The sequence below is a fragment of the Euprymna scolopes genome, chromosome 5 (assembly GCF_053919585.1).
Source record: "Euprymna scolopes isolate OS-2025 chromosome 5, ASM5391958v1, whole genome shotgun sequence".
NCBI lineage: Eukaryota > Metazoa > Mollusca > Cephalopoda > Sepiida > Sepiolidae > Euprymna > Euprymna scolopes.
In genome coordinates this window covers 132517435-132535016 of record NC_136486.1, presented here as the reverse complement: position 1 = coordinate 132535016, position 17582 = coordinate 132517435, and the positions used below count along the sequence as shown (strand labels likewise).

Here is a 17582-nt window from a genome sequence, read left to right as displayed (position 1 = left end):
AGAAGAGTCTGAAAATGTATGTCTGATGATAATTGACTAATTTTGAAATGGAATATCAATTTCCAAAACAACTCTATATCCTCGTCACCATGATTAGAGTCAACATTTGAAAATGATAGCTGCATGCTTTGACTATGCAACTGCCTTAAGCAAGATGTTCTTTTAAATGAACAAGCAGTTATATCCATTTGTTGGGAAGTAATTTGAAACCCATTCACTGCCAGAAAAGTTTGAGAAAATACTGCAGACAGCTGAAGCAGAAATGAGCAAAGATACAATCGGAACACCAATAGTTTAAATTCTAGTACCATGAATTTGCATTTATTCTCTCATTAGCTCTAAGAGGTTATGGGTAGAACCTTAAGTGCATTCAATTTGGGGGATTTTAGAAGTATGTTTATTCTGATTCAGAGTAGTAGCACCTGTTGGGAGCCCATCTAAGAGCTAAATAGAATTTATCTCCGACATCACCTGAAATTGTCAAATACCCTTGGGCAAGCTACTCGCCTCTACTCTATATTATGACTAAAATATATTCTTCCTAGTCCTTTCTACCAATTTTTTCTGCCTACTCTATTTCCCAACTCTATCAACTACTCTAACCCAACCACTGTGAACATGACATAAAACTGAATTCAGTGGCAAGACCCAAATTTGGAAGCTTACAACACAAATCTGTCTATATGATTTTTGTAGACGGTCTCCTCATGCTATCCATCATGTTTCCTGGGTTGTGGAGGAGTACCTCTTCTATTAATAGAGGACAGTTTTTAAAGAAAAGAAAAAAAAAAAAGCGTAGACAATAAGGAAATTATATATAAAAATATGAAGAAAAATAAAAGTAAATACTGGTAGGCCGACAGGATAAAAAGGACCCTTCAACCTGTTTATACACCAGGTGAGAAGAGGCAAAAAATAGTGTAAACCCTCTTATCTCTGGAAGTGGCACTTCAGCCATGACAGGCAAACCAGAGTCTGCCATCAGGCCTTGATAAAAGAGGTCCTGGTTTCCTATCTCCATTATTTGTAGCAACAAAGACTAATAATAAAAAATGAGGCTTAAAAACCAGGCCATGGTTTGTTGCCTAAAAGATGCTGCTGTTTTGCTGCCACTAGTCAAGGTTTCAAAAGTGGAGCAAAACATTAAATGAAATCTTGGCCGAGAAAATTCTATACAAAGCATAGTTTTGTCGTAAAATATTTAATGATAATTGACATGACATAAACTCTAACCACCAACCAACTCAATCTGCTTTATTCTTAATGTATGAATACATTCATTTATGTATAGATATAACAATACTATATTTGTGGTGTCTTTGTCCAGGGCTATTATTAAAAACAAAGCCCTATACAAAGATTAAATCCATTTTTCTGAAGTTAAATTGTATGAGGAATCCAATGGTGATATTCTTTGTATTAGGGATTTTATAATAATACCGTCATCTCTGCTTCGTATGCCACCTTAGACAACATCTTATTTTATTTAAAACTTGTAAATTCTATACCTTTTTTAAACATTAGAATATACTTAATGTGGTTCAGGTCTGAGAGCAAGAGTATGCTGGGTGTGTCTGCTAGTGTGTAAAATATATTTTAGGCTTGCAATTATACCCATACCCTCATGTGATATTTAAAGAAATTCCAGAAATATGTTTCAAAAATTAATAACTGTAAAAGTTATTAATTAAAATAAGTGTGTCAATGTTTTATCAGAAGATGTGTTGTTTATTCACAGTGCAATATAATTAAAACTTCCAAATATTATTTATGAAAATATGTAATTCTTTTCTGCTTAACAAAAAAATTGTTAAACGTAACGTAGCAATGCATCAGCAAAGCTATAGTCTCCCATCTATCCTTTCAACAGCAATACTCTGATCCCCACTTGACCCCAACTAATATGAATGGCTCTGGTTTCAAAGAAGCACCTTGCTTCGACATGCTTCATACTCATCCCTTACCTGAAACGGAAAACTTGCATAATAAATCTTTTACCATGATCAGATCATTCTATCACCCCAGAAAGTATCTAACTCTATGCAATTCTCTACCTGTATAAAAGCCAATTAAACACCAGAAAATGGAGTACTGTTGCCACATCTGGGGAAGAACTGCTTTCTCTCTGCAACCTCTTTCCCACAGAAGAAATGTTGCAAGCCTGTCCTTGCATTACCGTTATTATCATGGCAAGCGCTCATCTGAGTTTCAATTTGTCCTCTCATATGCCAGACTTTTACAAAATGTACTTGTCAAGTTACAACCACTACCAACAATTTTCCGCCACTCCCTATCTGTGCCTTAATCCAAACATAAATTCCATAAACAAAACTTATTTCCTAGAACTGGGCGCTTGTGGAACTCTGTTCTACTGGCCTGCTCCCCAGCTGACTACAATATGGTTGTCTTTAATTCCAATGTAAACAAGTCCTTGCAGTCCTACCCCCTTAATCAAATACTACCCAATTTCCACCAAAAACGATTATTAAGCTTTTTTTCTCGGTCACCATCTTACACCAAATCAACTTTATCCTTGAGTGACCTTTGGGCTTTAATAACTGTCTTGTTAAAAAAAAAAAAGTCATTATTTTTAATAGATATTTATCATGCAGACATATGTTGCATGTCCACAAATCTAACTATCTTTCGCACCCTCTCTCTCTTTTTATCTCTGTCTCTCTCTCTCTCTCTCTCTCTCTCTATATATATATATATATATATATATATATATATATATATATATCGCTCTCTTAAACAAGTTATATTCAAGGGTGGTAGCAAAATACTTCTTCCCTTGTTTTTGTGTCCTCCTCCTATCACAGTTTACACCATTACTGAATATTTCCTAGGGTTCAATTATTACATGGTTTCAAATTAATTTTATCGTTTCGTTTTATTACCAGTCAATACGCTACAGACGTTCAGACTGCTTACTGTGAACAATACACATACATATCTATTAGTTGCTTTTTAAAGAGACCCTATAAAACTGTTAATTTTTAATGAATACATGACTTTTAGTCCATTAATGCTGGTAAGTGAATAAGTGGTTTTTAACTGGCTAGCAGCTGGTTTCTTTGGCAGTCACCAACAAGCGGATTCTTATTCGAATATTTGTCTTTTTAACAAAAATCACTGACACAAGTGATTTAATTACACTTGCAAATAATGTAAACACTTTTGGTCCACATACAAAACAAAACCATGTTTGCTGAATTTCATCACGCTTTCGCCTTTTTCTGGACTTTTCTTCTGCTTATTCGCCTTCTTTTAAGCCTTCCACGATTTCACATGTGATATTTAAGACATGAAATAAATTTAATAAAGGAGTTTTCAGAAGTATAACTTTCTATTTTACAGTTTAAATGATTCAAAATTCTATATTTCCTAAAACATTACATTAAAAATGGTCAAAACTGTTTATGTAAATTGATTTTTATAAGTATCAAACACATAATATAGGCAAGGTTTTCAGTTTGATTAATGGCAGCAATAGATTGCATGGGTTCTCGCATTCATTAAAGGAACATAATTGGATGTATTAAAGATTTTGATAAAATTAATGTAAATAGTAATTTCTTAAAATAAAATATAGTTTAACAAATTATGTGCAAATAAACATTTGAAAAAAAAAATACAAAAACCAGATTTTATATTTGTAAAAAACATTATTGAAAGCATTTATGTGTAAAAAAAAAACACGCACACACACACACACACACATTCATATAAGTAAATGCATGAAAAGAAAAGAAATGTCGAAACTGCTACAAACTGGAATGAGAATTAGGCACTATTTACTTCTGTTTCAAGTTAATGTAGATTAAAGTAAGTTAAAAAGATGGATTGTCTTTTATGTTCTTATCAGTTAACAAATACGGACTGTGCTGAAATAACATTATTTATAAACCCAGTTTTAATGGGAGGCATCTAACAATTTAATAAAGAATAACTACCATATACACTTTATTTGAACATCATATGTAAAATATTGCACGATTATATCCTACATAAATATAACATGTTGCAATATAATATCTATACCAATGCAGTGAATCAGTATTGAGTCGAACAAAAAGTAGGGTGCTCTTTGCTTTATACATGATTGGAACATAACACTCCATCAATCATGACTGCCATTTACCATGCCTCAATACAGCAGTAACTGTTAGTGTCCGCCAGTGCCATCAAGTGACAGTAACCATTTTAAAAGAGCACTATCCTCCAGTTACTGCCGATAAGTCATAACTGATACTGGATTACAGTGCTCAACAATTGAAAACAGACGATTTCATTTTAGAGCAGTCCAATGGATACCAACAATGGTCATGATTGACAATGGCCGATTGTTGCAGAAGCAGCATGTGCCCACTTAATACCTTAAATACCACTACACACCAGTGACCACTCTTGATCGTCACTGACATCCAGTGACAATCGATTTAATTTTGGAGCAATCAAATTTAGGCTGATATTGATCATGGCTACCACTGACTGATAGTGATGGGCATGAACAGACAGTGGCAGTTGTAAAGGCAAGTAGCCGCACTAAAACACTAATCACCAGTAACCACCAGTGTGAACAATGGCAGCCAGTAGATTCTGCTAGCTGCCACTGCCAGACAATGCTCAACAGTGAAAGCCAGGTGACTTTTTTTGGTTACTGCTGCTACTCCCTGCAATTTTCTAGAGCCGACAGTGGCTACCATTAGCAACCGCCGCCATCTCTGTATTATTTTTTTAGCTTTTCATCCATAGTCAGTAATTTATGTAACTTACATCCGATAATTCACCAGATAATCATAGGTTAATTTGTTGGGTGTGGGGGCTTTATGGAATCTTTTCTGGCATTGGATCATATTTCCATCAGGAAATGCTGGTATATGGGTCTTGCCGGTCATATATATAAAAATAAACATTTACCTGGATTTGAACAAAAAAATCTTTTTTGTTTACTATCAGTTGTTTGTTATTCAAGGAATAAATGTTCATGAAATTTACCTTACAATGATTGTTTTTGTGATATTTTGATTTTGTTGAAGTTTCATAAAAATTGTACAATACGATAACTATTGGGTATGTTTTTTTTTGTTTTTTTTTTTTGTTTTTTGTAACAAAAAAAAATTGTTTTCATTAAATTATCTTTGTGATAACAGAAATATATTTTTCATTGAAAAAAATTGCCAGTGTTTGCATGAAAAGTCACAGAACTTTTCTTTAGCACCTTCTGGCATTTTATGTAAAATACTCTGAGAATTCCTATAATAACACGGTCCTGATTCTGCAGAAGTACCCAAAAAAATGTTTAAGGGAAGTACATGGGGAGGGAATTAATGATCATTTTATGAATTGTACTAGGTTACTTGATACCAGCAGCTAAGAGCAATCTCTGTTTTATAGAATTTTAAAATGATTTTTGTTCAGACAAATAGCATTGAATTCATCAGGAGCTATTAACGACTAAAACATTCTCTTTAAATTAAAAATGTTATAAATAATTAATAACATAAATTAATATTGGTGGAAGATCTTTAAAGCTTGAACCTGTGCTGGACTATGTAGAATTTAAAGAATTTTAGTTCAGTGTTTTGTTGGCGATTCCACAACCTTTGTTACCATGGATAAGAGGCTACAATTATGGGTCGGTCATGCTTAAGTTTAAAATTTTTGCTAAATATGAGGATTGAATGGTCTTAGTTTATTGCATAATCAACAAAATGATCTTTGCACACATTCCAAATACAAAATGCTGTCATTTTGTTCTGTTTTGCTAATCTTTCCACCTTAGCAAAGAAAATTTTGCCTCACTGCAAATCTGATCAGTCCAGCGACCTATTGTTAGATATCTAGATATCGAGCTTTTTTTAACAAAAGCATGCACTTGAACAAATACAATAACAATAAAAATAATTATCAAATGTACCAAGAGGTCATTTGAATATAAATTATGATTCTGACATAGGCACCTGCTGTCAAGACGCAACAAACTTGATCAATTGTCAAAATTATGAATTATAAGTATGTTTGAAAGGTCATTTTCTGGAAAAGGGTACACATGTAATCAATTGGGTTAATCCAGTGAAATGGCAATGGCCAAATGAAACTCCTTGGTGTGACAATATCGTCCAAGAAAGGGCATTTCAAGTGGTCAGAAATGGTTATATAATAACCAAAAAGGATGTTGGTTGGTCAAGAATCAACCTATGAATTTTCGTGCATGCATATCTCTCCTAATCACCCATAATAAAAATATATTATTATTTTTCTATATATCAGTGTGTTGTCATTCTTTTAAGCATAGCAGAAATACAACAAGATGTTTTAACAGAAAATTCTTCCTTTAATGCTTGTATACATTGCTTTCAGGAGCTCTTCTGACGACATGACCAAACCACTTAATATTTATTTTCTTGATAGCCTTGATAATGTCATTTTAAAATCCAAGGGTTTCTTTAATCTTGGTTATCCTACAGTGATCCGGACAGTTTTTGACATTTTCAAATACAGTAAGGTTGTATTTATCCTCCGCTTTTAGCATCAAAATCTCGGTAGCTGTTGCTATTAGGACTACAGGTGTATTAGAGTCTAACTTTTAAAGCATAAAATAATTCTTTTCTACTCTAGATAGTCTCTTTAGTTTGACAAAAGTATTGGTTGTATCTTAAGAATACTCATTCTTATCTTTTTGCCACAGATCCAACTTTTCAACTGTTCTAGTAGAGAGAGGTTGATTTGTCTTTGCCACTTGATATTAGTATAAACGCATGAGGAAATTCCTGAGTTATATCATAATCGGCAATGTAGGTAGAAAGTGATTTTCACATTAAAATATTTAGAAAGTTTCTAAATAAAATACTTTTAGGCATATGATACCTGTCATACCAAACAATTTAGGTTTGGTTTCTATTTTTCAAATTTCATCTGAAGCGGTCTAGTCATAACCTTTTATCTGTTGGTGCAGAAGTTGAGATTTTGAATTCTAAAATGTACAAATAAAATCTTAGCATTTATTAATTAGACACATTTTATTTCCACATGTTTCATTTTACTTCAGTGGCATTTGATGTTTGCAGTGTGGCATGAGTAAATACATAATTAGTAGTGACTTGCAATAGTACTAAAATAAAGATGTTCAAATTTCTATAATAGACATGTTTACAAAGCCTAAGATTTCAGTTGCCCTGTTCATACGTCATTGATGTTTTTCTCCAATGATATTTGTATGAAATTGAATATCAAGCAATTATTGTCAGTTGGAACTTTATTTACCAATGCTATACACTCTGCCATCAATTAGGGGAGTATTTGTGCCATTTTTTATTTATTTACTTTTATTTTTTTGAGAAATGGAACTTTATATTAATTTCTAATTATTAACAGGCAGCTTTATTTCTTTTCTCAATTTTCTCCCCTGTTTTACAGCATATTAATCTTTTGTTCAAAATGTTCTTTGTAGAATATAATACTCCCTCCTTCACAATTAACAAAACTCCTCTTCACTTAAGTCGTACTTAACATCAACTCTCAACTTCTATATTTCTTCTCAACTGTCAATCACTCAACTCTGTCATCCCCAATGCGTCCCTCTTAAAGCAGCTATTCCCCTCATATGCACACCAATGCCACATAGACAGAATTCATTTACAAACCTAAGTTTTTACTCTTTTTTTTTTCTCCCCCAATTTCCTCACCTGACAGGCTAAACTGATGCACTGCCACTTGTGTGAATAGTTTCTTCTACAACATTTATCTTATTTTAAAACACATAGAAGTAATTCACTCATTAATTACTCCCTTTTTTGATGAATTATTTCTGGAAGAATATTTCACTTTGAGTCAAATTTTGTTTAAAAGAAGCTCTGAATGGGAATTGACAAAATAAAGGGCTCTATCATCCTTTATCTCAAAAAATGTTATAATGATTGTGTGTGTGTGTGTGCGTGCATGGATGGATCAAAATAAAGCAAAAGGCAAGGAAACCACAAGGTATCACTTTAGCAGTTCATATCGTAACAAATTTTCTCAATGTTTCATGTGTTTCCTGAAAAACAATAAAAATAAATATTTGAGGCAAAATCCATTTTTTGTAAATCATTTGTTGGAAAATAAATTGCTTTTATAACTAAATTGGGCTCATATTTTTTTTATTTCCTGTAATTGGCTCATTTATCTCCATATTTAATATTTTTATTGCAGAAATTCCTCTCTGGACCAAAGTAGGTTTGCAACAACAGATGCCACATACAAATTTATTATGTCTAGACTATTAGTCACTATCTTATATAACTATAGAACGCCATTTTAGACATTTAGTCGTTATAATAAAATCCTACATTTCGTATTAGGAGCAACATCACAATCGCAACCATCTTTAGAGGAAGTAGTTCCTATTTTTTCCCTCTAAATATCAAGTCCTACTGCCATCAGTCATCACAGGAATTCTGCACTTTCAACAGATATGAGGTTTCACCCTTCATAACTGGATCATAAACTCCTAGACATAACATAATCTTTCCCTTTTCTGATTAAAAAAATAAAGTCTCCCCAAACTAATTTTGCTCAATCTGATTGGCTGACCTCTGGCCATCCCTATATTCTGGATTAATGGTATTTGCATGCTAAATGAACGCTAATGTACTATTTAAATATGGCATAGCAATGATACCTACTTTTGCCCTCTGAGTAAGTAAATTTCTGTGCTCATTTTCTTAGATTTAACAGCATAAGTTTGCCTCTCCTCTCTCTCTTTCTCTCTCCCTCCCTATCTCTCTCTCTGTATATATTCTTCCCAACTATCTCTTTCTCTTTCTCGCTTTGTACATTTCTTCCCAGCGATGCTAAAGAAAACATTTATTTCCTCTCTTGCTCACTCGCTTTTTTTTTTGTATGTACTGTATTTAAATATAATTTATTTAAACCTGCGCAATCTATTGCGATCGTCGCCGAATTAAAAAGAAGTGTTTCAGCAATATCATCTACTGGATTCTCAACATTGTGCACATGTTAACTTCTATGGATGAAAGGTAAATTTGTACATTAGGTCCACCTCCGAAATTTTCTTTAGAATGACTACTTTTATAGGCTTTCGAGTATGCTGATTAAGAAAATCTCATTCAAATTTTGTGGAGACAAGTACTTAGAGATATAAAGATCTGCATTATACACTGTAATTCATGGGCTGCCAGGTTTGTATGCACATGCTATAAACAAATCTACTTCTCGCCTACCGACACTGCAACCCACCAACTTATTTTTCATCTACGGATGGGTATGCTGACAATGATTATCATGGTTAAATTTGAGAGAATTATCCCCCCCCCCCCAAAAAAAAAGAACAAAAAGGGATTGTTTACTCCAATAGCCATTTTTACATAGGGATGTTGGGGGTGTCTATTCTGAATGCTGTTCTTAATAGTTTGGGATGTCTATTCCAAATTCTGTTCTTAACATGACAATACTCCAAGAAGTGAAGTGAAAAAATCATAATGTTAAAAAAAGATGACATAAAACTGGAATACTATTGGTGAAAGAGTTGACAAGAGGAAAACTTGAACAACAAACATAAATAGCTAGAACTGCTACCACTAATTTCGATCACTGTAAACAGTTCATATATGGTGAGAATCCCTAACCTCTAAAACTTCTGTTTTTACTTTCCATTATTATGGAAATGACTATTTTTCATAATTTTAATTCATGCTGATTTACGCATTCCCTTAATTGTCTTTTTTTTTTTTTTTAAATTCAAACAGTACCTGCATGTTATCGCCCCAAACCAGCATTAATTGCTAGTGAAAGCCAGATCATTTCATTTCGGCCATGGCCGCCAGTATCCGCTATTGTTCAGGGATACAGTCGCCATCAACAACAATCGTAGTTTATTTGTTTGCAAAGGGGAGACCAGATAATGCCAGTTAACAGGTCCTGCTAGTGTGGTATCTCCAAGAATTTTTTTATTAGGTATTGTGCTTAAACATTACGTATGTTAAACGGTTATATACGATATATTGAACATAAGTTGCTATTTAAGGTGTTCTACTATCACTACTAGTAAGAGTGGTCCCAAAATCTGTAGCATAGGATATGCTGTTTTCATTTCTGAAGTTTGTGGCCGATAACCTGAGTTATGAGAAGGTTCTTCTTAGTTTGCGCAGTGACATATTTGGTTTACCTTTCAGTTGCTTTACCCCATTCCTTTTTTTTCTTGCATATTTTGATAAAGGATAATCTGAGAGTGCATGTCTTATCTCGTTACAAGCAGTATATTCCAAAGGTTTTCTTGAAGCACCTAAGTTCCATGGCCTGTATTCTGTTCTATAACTCGGTTGCCAGAGTTCATAACTTACATTCATAAAGGATGGTTGAGTACCAGTGCATGAAACAGTTTTAGTTTGGACTAAACTGGGTTCATACCTTTTTCCAGCAGTATTAGTGCATAAATTACCACAATTGATTCACTAGTCTTTGAACTTACGATAACCAATTCCATCATCCATAACGGTATCCATGAGGGCAATTCCTACATCAGACTTTATAAGATTTTAACTCTACGAACAGATTCAGTCGCATTAATAGTAATCATTATACCCTTTGTAACCTAGCACCCACCTATTCAAGTTATACTTTTTGATATTCCTCAAATGAGCTTTTATTGACATGTTCAAGATTGCTTTTCTCATCTTTGCTAATGCCATTTTAACAGCATCTCAGTCTTAGCATTCGTTGACATTTTGTCATAGTTGGTAACCTTGTGGGAATTTCAAACTTAAAAAACATGAAACACCTAAGTGAGAGAAATCGATCCTGCAGATATGATAAAGAGTTCAGTTTGAATTTTTTAGCTTACTGATTACCTAAAATAATGCATTTGAAAAAGGAACAAAGAGTATAAAAACCTAAAGGTGAAATGGGTAAAACTAACCTGAACATATAAAAAAAAAATTATACTCTGCAAGTTTTTTTTTTAGTTTTTTTTTTATTCTTCTACTTAAAAATTGGAAAATATGTTTCACTAAATTTTATATTGGGTTTAAATTAGATTAGTTAAAAGAATTTCTTTGTTTTTAAGAGGCAGAAGACTTTGACCTTATTTGCAGCATAAAAACAAAATTTGTTTGATAGTAATCCAGTCATTTGGTTTATACAAATTAGTGTTCTTTTTGCCTTGTAATTGATGAGGAAATGGTGTCCGAATATGTTTGCATGTTTAATGATAGCAAACGGATTACAGTGAATATGTGCAGCATGCATAATTATTAGCTGTAACAAGATGTGTGAAAATATCTGGAACACTTGAACTTCCTCCCATATTAATCATTTTGATATGCCAATTTCTAAGTTTGGGGAATTACACATTCCTTCCCTATAACTGTTCTCGCTCTCTCTCGTTTATGCAAACATTATTGGCTACATATGTGCATACATGTTTCTACAGCAATTCCTTTAGAAAAGCAGTGTAATCAGGCCATATTTTTTTACAATGAAATCAGATTTTAAATAGTCATTAAATGGAAAATAATAAAAAAAAAAAAAAGTAAAAATAAGTAGGTAGAGAAAACGGATTGAGGGGTCAGGGGGGAACGTGAAAAGAGGCTTAAAACCTGATAGGCAAACTTCCTTGTATAAAATTCTGCCAACTTTTCCTTTTTATTTTCCCCATTTATTACTTTACAGCAAGATGTTTATGCTGTTGCGGATTTTGGAATCTGTCAGAATTAAGTGTCAGCTTGGTCCCTTACCGGAATTTTTAACCAATACTTTCCACTCTTGAACCCCGATTTACTTGCAGTAATCCCAGCCAACCTATCATATGTATGTGTCGGTCGGTCGGTACTAACCCTATTCAGGTTTAACTAGCTTCCTCCAAAGGAGAAAGTTTCATAACAGTATGAAATTTACAAGCGGTCGCCAATCACATGTATATTCCCGTTAGGGGAGTGTTGACATCCTCCTACGTACAGTGCCTGAAATTCCCAAATTGGTCACCCATTTTAGTAATAACCAAGCTCAATGTTGCTTAACTTGGGTGATCTGATGGGAACCGGTGTGTCAACGTGATTATGCCGTTGACTACCTTTCATGTACCCTCCTTTTTACATTATTTCCACACACATATATTGACAAAGGATGCAACAGAGGTAAAGTGTTCCTGCTTGTTTTCTTTTCCTCAAAGGAAATGTTTCTTTTCCTTAATATTTCACTGTTAGTGTTTTTTTTATTTAATAAGTCTGAAGAAAGGCTGTTCTTGTGAAAATTTTCAAACGACATATTGTTTTAATTTGTCGAAATGGTCTTGAAACGATTGTAATTAATTATGAAATACACTTTTTGTTGCTATCAACCCATTTCTTTAAGTCTTGGTTTTTGTTAAAACATATATATATATATATATATATATATATATATATATATATATATATATGCGCGCACTTATGCACTTCCGGCATTTACAGATGTTCTAACCAATAATGTAGTTGTATATGAAATACGATAATGATGGGTCTCCTGGTATGAAGAGAAAATAGATAAGCGTTTTTTGATCTAGTCACTGGAATCTGCTCTGGACAATCTAGTACTGGAATTTTCTCGTTATGTTGTCTGATTGGATTGCTGTTCATTATAATAAGTTAAACAACTCTCAGACCATTTTGCATGCACCTGTTTATTCATTACTATAGAGCTAGATTGCACATGTTTATTTTATTTTTTTAAATTTTTTTTCGTCTCACTTAAAATCTTTCATGGGCCCACACTTTTTCTTTTTCTGAAGTTTTATAGGCAGCATTTTTTCCTTTTTTTTTTTTTACCTTTTCTATTCCAATTCTATTTGAAGCTGTTAACTTGGGTTATTTTGTTTAATGGTATATTAACCTTTGCACAATCAATTTTTTTTTTCTGTACCGTAATTTTGAAGTGGATCCAGAAATGGGTGGGATACAGGGATTTATATATTCCCCAAGTTTTATTAGTTTGACATATTTGATAAGAAGGCAAAGCTATATAAATCTGCTAGAAGAATGCGTCATTTACCGAGATACACCCTTTATGCACGACCCGTTTGAATTTACTCAACTATTTTGTGCTATTGTGTGATATGTGCTAAGTGATATATTTCTTTGAAGTAGCTTAGTCATCTTAGCTACGTTATTTGAGTAATAATCTCGTAAGACGTCTAACTAGAAGGGGTGTTTGATATTCATGGTCAGAGCTGGTAGGTGTGAGGCTTTCGGCATATCTTAAGATGTCTTCCTTAGGCTGCTTTACTAGTAGGTATTTATGACTTAATCAGCCAATCTGTGAGGAAAAAAACTCGGATGTACTCATATTCATTACATCAGTTGACATTGTTATGAATAGATAAGCAATGGTAAAGACAATCTTTTGAAAATTAAATTTTGTAGACTTTAGTTCATCACTTCATTTCGGTGTTTTTAGCTATAGATATAGATTTAACTTGGATGAATTGATAATTTTGTAAATGGATTGTATTGAATAACATTCTTTTAAAGCGAACGGTCAAAAATGACAGCAATATTGACTTGAGAATTCAGTTTTGTATACTCGTCTCTAAAGTATTACTATCGATTGTTCGTTTATGAAAATATCAGTGATTTATTTTTTTACTTTTAAGATGGTGCTGTCTAACATCCAATTTATGGGTTGGAGCAATTTCCTTTTACTCGCAACTAAGGTTAACTTGAATTTGGAAAAATTGGAGGGGAAAAAAATTAATAGAACAGAATATTTGACTGATAGTTTTTTTTTTTTGTAAACTTTTGTTTGAAGTAAACAACAACAAATCAATACAAACCAGAAACGAGAAATTGCTGTATTGATTCATGGCCCAAATATCTTATTTTCAGTGTTAATAAAAACTACATATTGTATGTGTCCGTTTCGTTTTCGTATAGTATGGCATTTTTTAGTACACAAATATCAATAAATGAAGGGCTTTAATTAAATACAATGCAGTTTCTCTCACTGTCACTAGCAATTTTGTTTGCTTAGTCATAGAACACCAGATCTTTCTACAGCTAACCACATTGAAGAGTCAGATGACAAAACACATTTGTGGATATTATGTGCATGTTTGGTTAGATTTTACAGTATAAAAATTTTAAACAAAAAAAAATTTTCATATATTTATTTAAAAATAGACAACCATTTACATAGGAAGATTTCATTATATAAATAATATTTTCCTTCAACTGTGTAAGCACCTTTTAAAAAATTTTTAAAACTCTTTAAAACTATATTTGATTTATATCATGAGCAAGTATCGTGAACCAATAGTAAAGTTTTTATAATTGACAATTGTTTTTGTTTGTTTAATATATTATTTCCACAGTCAAGCAACGAATCCAGAGTTCAGATGGGTTCAACTGATCAGCCCGAATGAGGGAGAAACTAGAGTCTTGGACTTCCGGTTTGTTGGCTTTCATGGTTCTTGTAAGCTGCAGCATTGCTTGATTGTGGAAATAATTATATCATCTTTCACATTTTGAAATTTTTTATGTGACCTGGTAAGACCACAGTGGAGACAACCAAGCAAAAAAAAAAAACCTAAACAAAATTCATCCCAAAGCAACAAAATTGAAGCTGGCATGCCAGGAGATATATATATATATATATATATATATATATATATATATATATATATATATATAATGAAATCAGAACAGATGTAGTGTTTACTTGATATACGCAATGGTAAATTTCAATCTAATATAAATACCTTTTATATAACTTAATCCAATCCAAATAAAAAAAGCTCAATACACAATAGAGAGTAGAGCTTATTATAAGAGAAAGAAAATTAAAGCTGTTAGTGGAAATTTACAATCACAATTTATTGTTCGACTGAATACTCAAAAAAAAAAAAAAAAAAAAAAACTCACAAAATCCTTATTCCGCAGAGTTTCAAATAATGCTATTTTTGCTATTCTTCTCGACAGAGGACAAAATTCAGCAAATTATATATGTTAGAATTTTTTCACTCGTTTTTAAAGGACATGTACATCTTTGCAATTTATGACTGTAAGAAATTGTAATTTCACTTAATGCCATAAGCAGCAAATTCTAGCATTGATACAAATACAATTTGCTGATTTCTTTCTGTCCTCTGATGAGAAGAATAGCAAAAATAGCATTCTTTGAAACTCCGGAATAAGGACTTTGTGAATTGTCTTTTGGAGTATTCAAACAATAAATTTTGATAGTAAATTTCAACTTAGTTTTAATTTTCTTTCTCTTATATACACACAAATGTAGGCAAATTTGAGCATATTTTATTGGTTTGAAAATGTATGTTTTTTATCAATTGTCATAAAATTTTAATCATACAATAATATAATCTTCTAAAAGCCTGCAAATTTTCATGTAGTTTCATCCCATAGAACCAAAGATACGAGCATTTGAATATTCAATGTGACTACCAGTATACATATATTCAACCTTTTTTGGTAATTTTATAAGTTTGAAATCCCAGCGACTATTGATCAAAATTTAACAAATGAAGGCTCGTTGGAAAGATAATGACCTGAATTGTAAAGTGGGCTATGTGCCATTTACCTTTTAGAGTCCTACATTAAGGGGATTATCCATCATGCAAAGCCTATTTTTGGCAATTTTTTAATTTAATTTTTTTTAAATTTATTTTTTGCAGCCATAAAATGTTTCAATCGTAGTCATTTTTTTTTCCTAATTTTGCATATGAATTACAATATACCTAATATTTCCCCAATACCTCTGTCCTTGATGGAAAGGAGACTAAAACTTGCTGCTTTGGTTTCAAATGATTTGAAATAACAAGGGAGACTTGATTCTAAATAATTCTCATATGTTGTATCTCTCCTCTTTAGTTTTCATATATAAAGTAAATTTTACAGGGTATAAGGATTATTTGATACTTGTGATATTCATAATCATACCCTATTTCCAAAAGAGAGGAGATATAACATAAAAAATATTTGGAATCAAGTCTCATTTTGCTGTTATTTCAGATCATTTGGAACCTTAGCAGCACATTTTAGTCTCCCCTTGATCAAGGCCATAGATTTTGGGGAAATATATAAAAACCTTGGACCTTGCACTAAGGAATTAAGGTGGAGCACGATGTTTTGGTTTCGATTCTAGCTGATGGCACCAAAGTCATATTTTTTAGTTTTGATCTCCCTATTATATATTAGGTTCAATGTAATAATCGATTGAGAATTGCACATCATGCATCTTATGACTGGTAACACCAGATGGCCTGCTAGTGTGTTATATATATATATATATATATATATATATATATATGGGTTTGTGTTTTACACTATAGCAAGTATTTAATTTTTAATACGATAATATACCATTTGCTTTCATTTTACCTATAGTTGAGGGTAAAGTGACTACTCGTTTTAGTATTAGTTAATTAATTTTGAGAAATTTTTTTCATTTTGATTCGTAAGTTTTTCATGCAGTCTCTTTTGAAGTTGTAAATTAAGCTATGAAAATATTTTCAGAAATCTCATTTGAAGCTTAAATGTAAATTATATCAAAATATTTAACTATTTTCTAAAACAATTTAGTAGGTAAAATGATATCAAAAGAAAAATCAAATTATTGTGCATTTAATTACTTATATTAATTAGTATCATTTTTGCATAATAATTACATTTCCAGATTTATGTTACAATATCGACTTATAAGACCTCATCTTGAATTTTGTTGTCAATTACTGATAGCAGAAGCTTGTCATGGAAACTGTAAGATTTTGTACATACAAAGTTCATTAGGATTATGCAGCATATGAGCAACTTTTTATTTTTATTTTTTTTATACCTTTTTACCCCAAACAAGGCATATAGCCATTTGAATGTAAGAGGCTACTGTTTGGGATCATGTCTAACAGGGAATTTAGAGGAGTTGAGTACGAAGTTGTCTGTTTGTTACATTTAAACTAAGATTTGTTTTTATTGATCTGTAAAAATTGTAAAAAACTGATTTTCTAAAAGAAAAAAAAACAACATAATTTACATAATTTTTAGATTTTTTTTGATCAATGACAAATACATTAAATTAAAAAGAGTTTTCTTTTAGTTTTGTTTTTTAAATATAGGTTTAATTCTGGACTTGCACCCAGTTGTTTATGCACCACTATACTGTCTGTCCCTTTCCAGCCTATTCTTTGGACGAATTGACTTTATTTTTCACAAGTTGCCATATTCCGCCCCCACCCCACCCTCATAAAATTGCATTCACCCAAGTATGGTGGGGTTTTCCCCCCCTTTCTTTATGGTCATATTTTAATATTTTAAAGATTTATAAAATTGTATAAAACTTGGCAAAAATTTTACTGTTTATCTCTATATTAATAAAGTAGCCACAGAAATTCCCCTCTAGACGAAAGTATCATAGGTTTACAACAACATGCCACCGACAAATTCAATATAGCTAGGCTAATAGCCACTGTCTTATGTTGCTTTTGAACACCATTTTAGACACATTTAGTCGTGATAATAAAATACTACATTGTATCCTACGAGCAATACCATCACAATCACAACATCTTTAGAGGAAGGAGTCCCTATTTTTCTCTC

The 17582-nt window shown here is 32.2% G+C and overlaps 1 protein-coding gene across 11 annotated transcripts in view; it reads left to right on the top strand.

Moving 5' to 3' along the window:
• The window catches only part of LOC145276974 (serine/threonine-protein kinase tricornered-like), a 582645-nt gene that overhangs the window by 361281 nt on the left and 203782 nt on the right, over nt 1-17582 (top strand). The window lies entirely within an intron of this gene.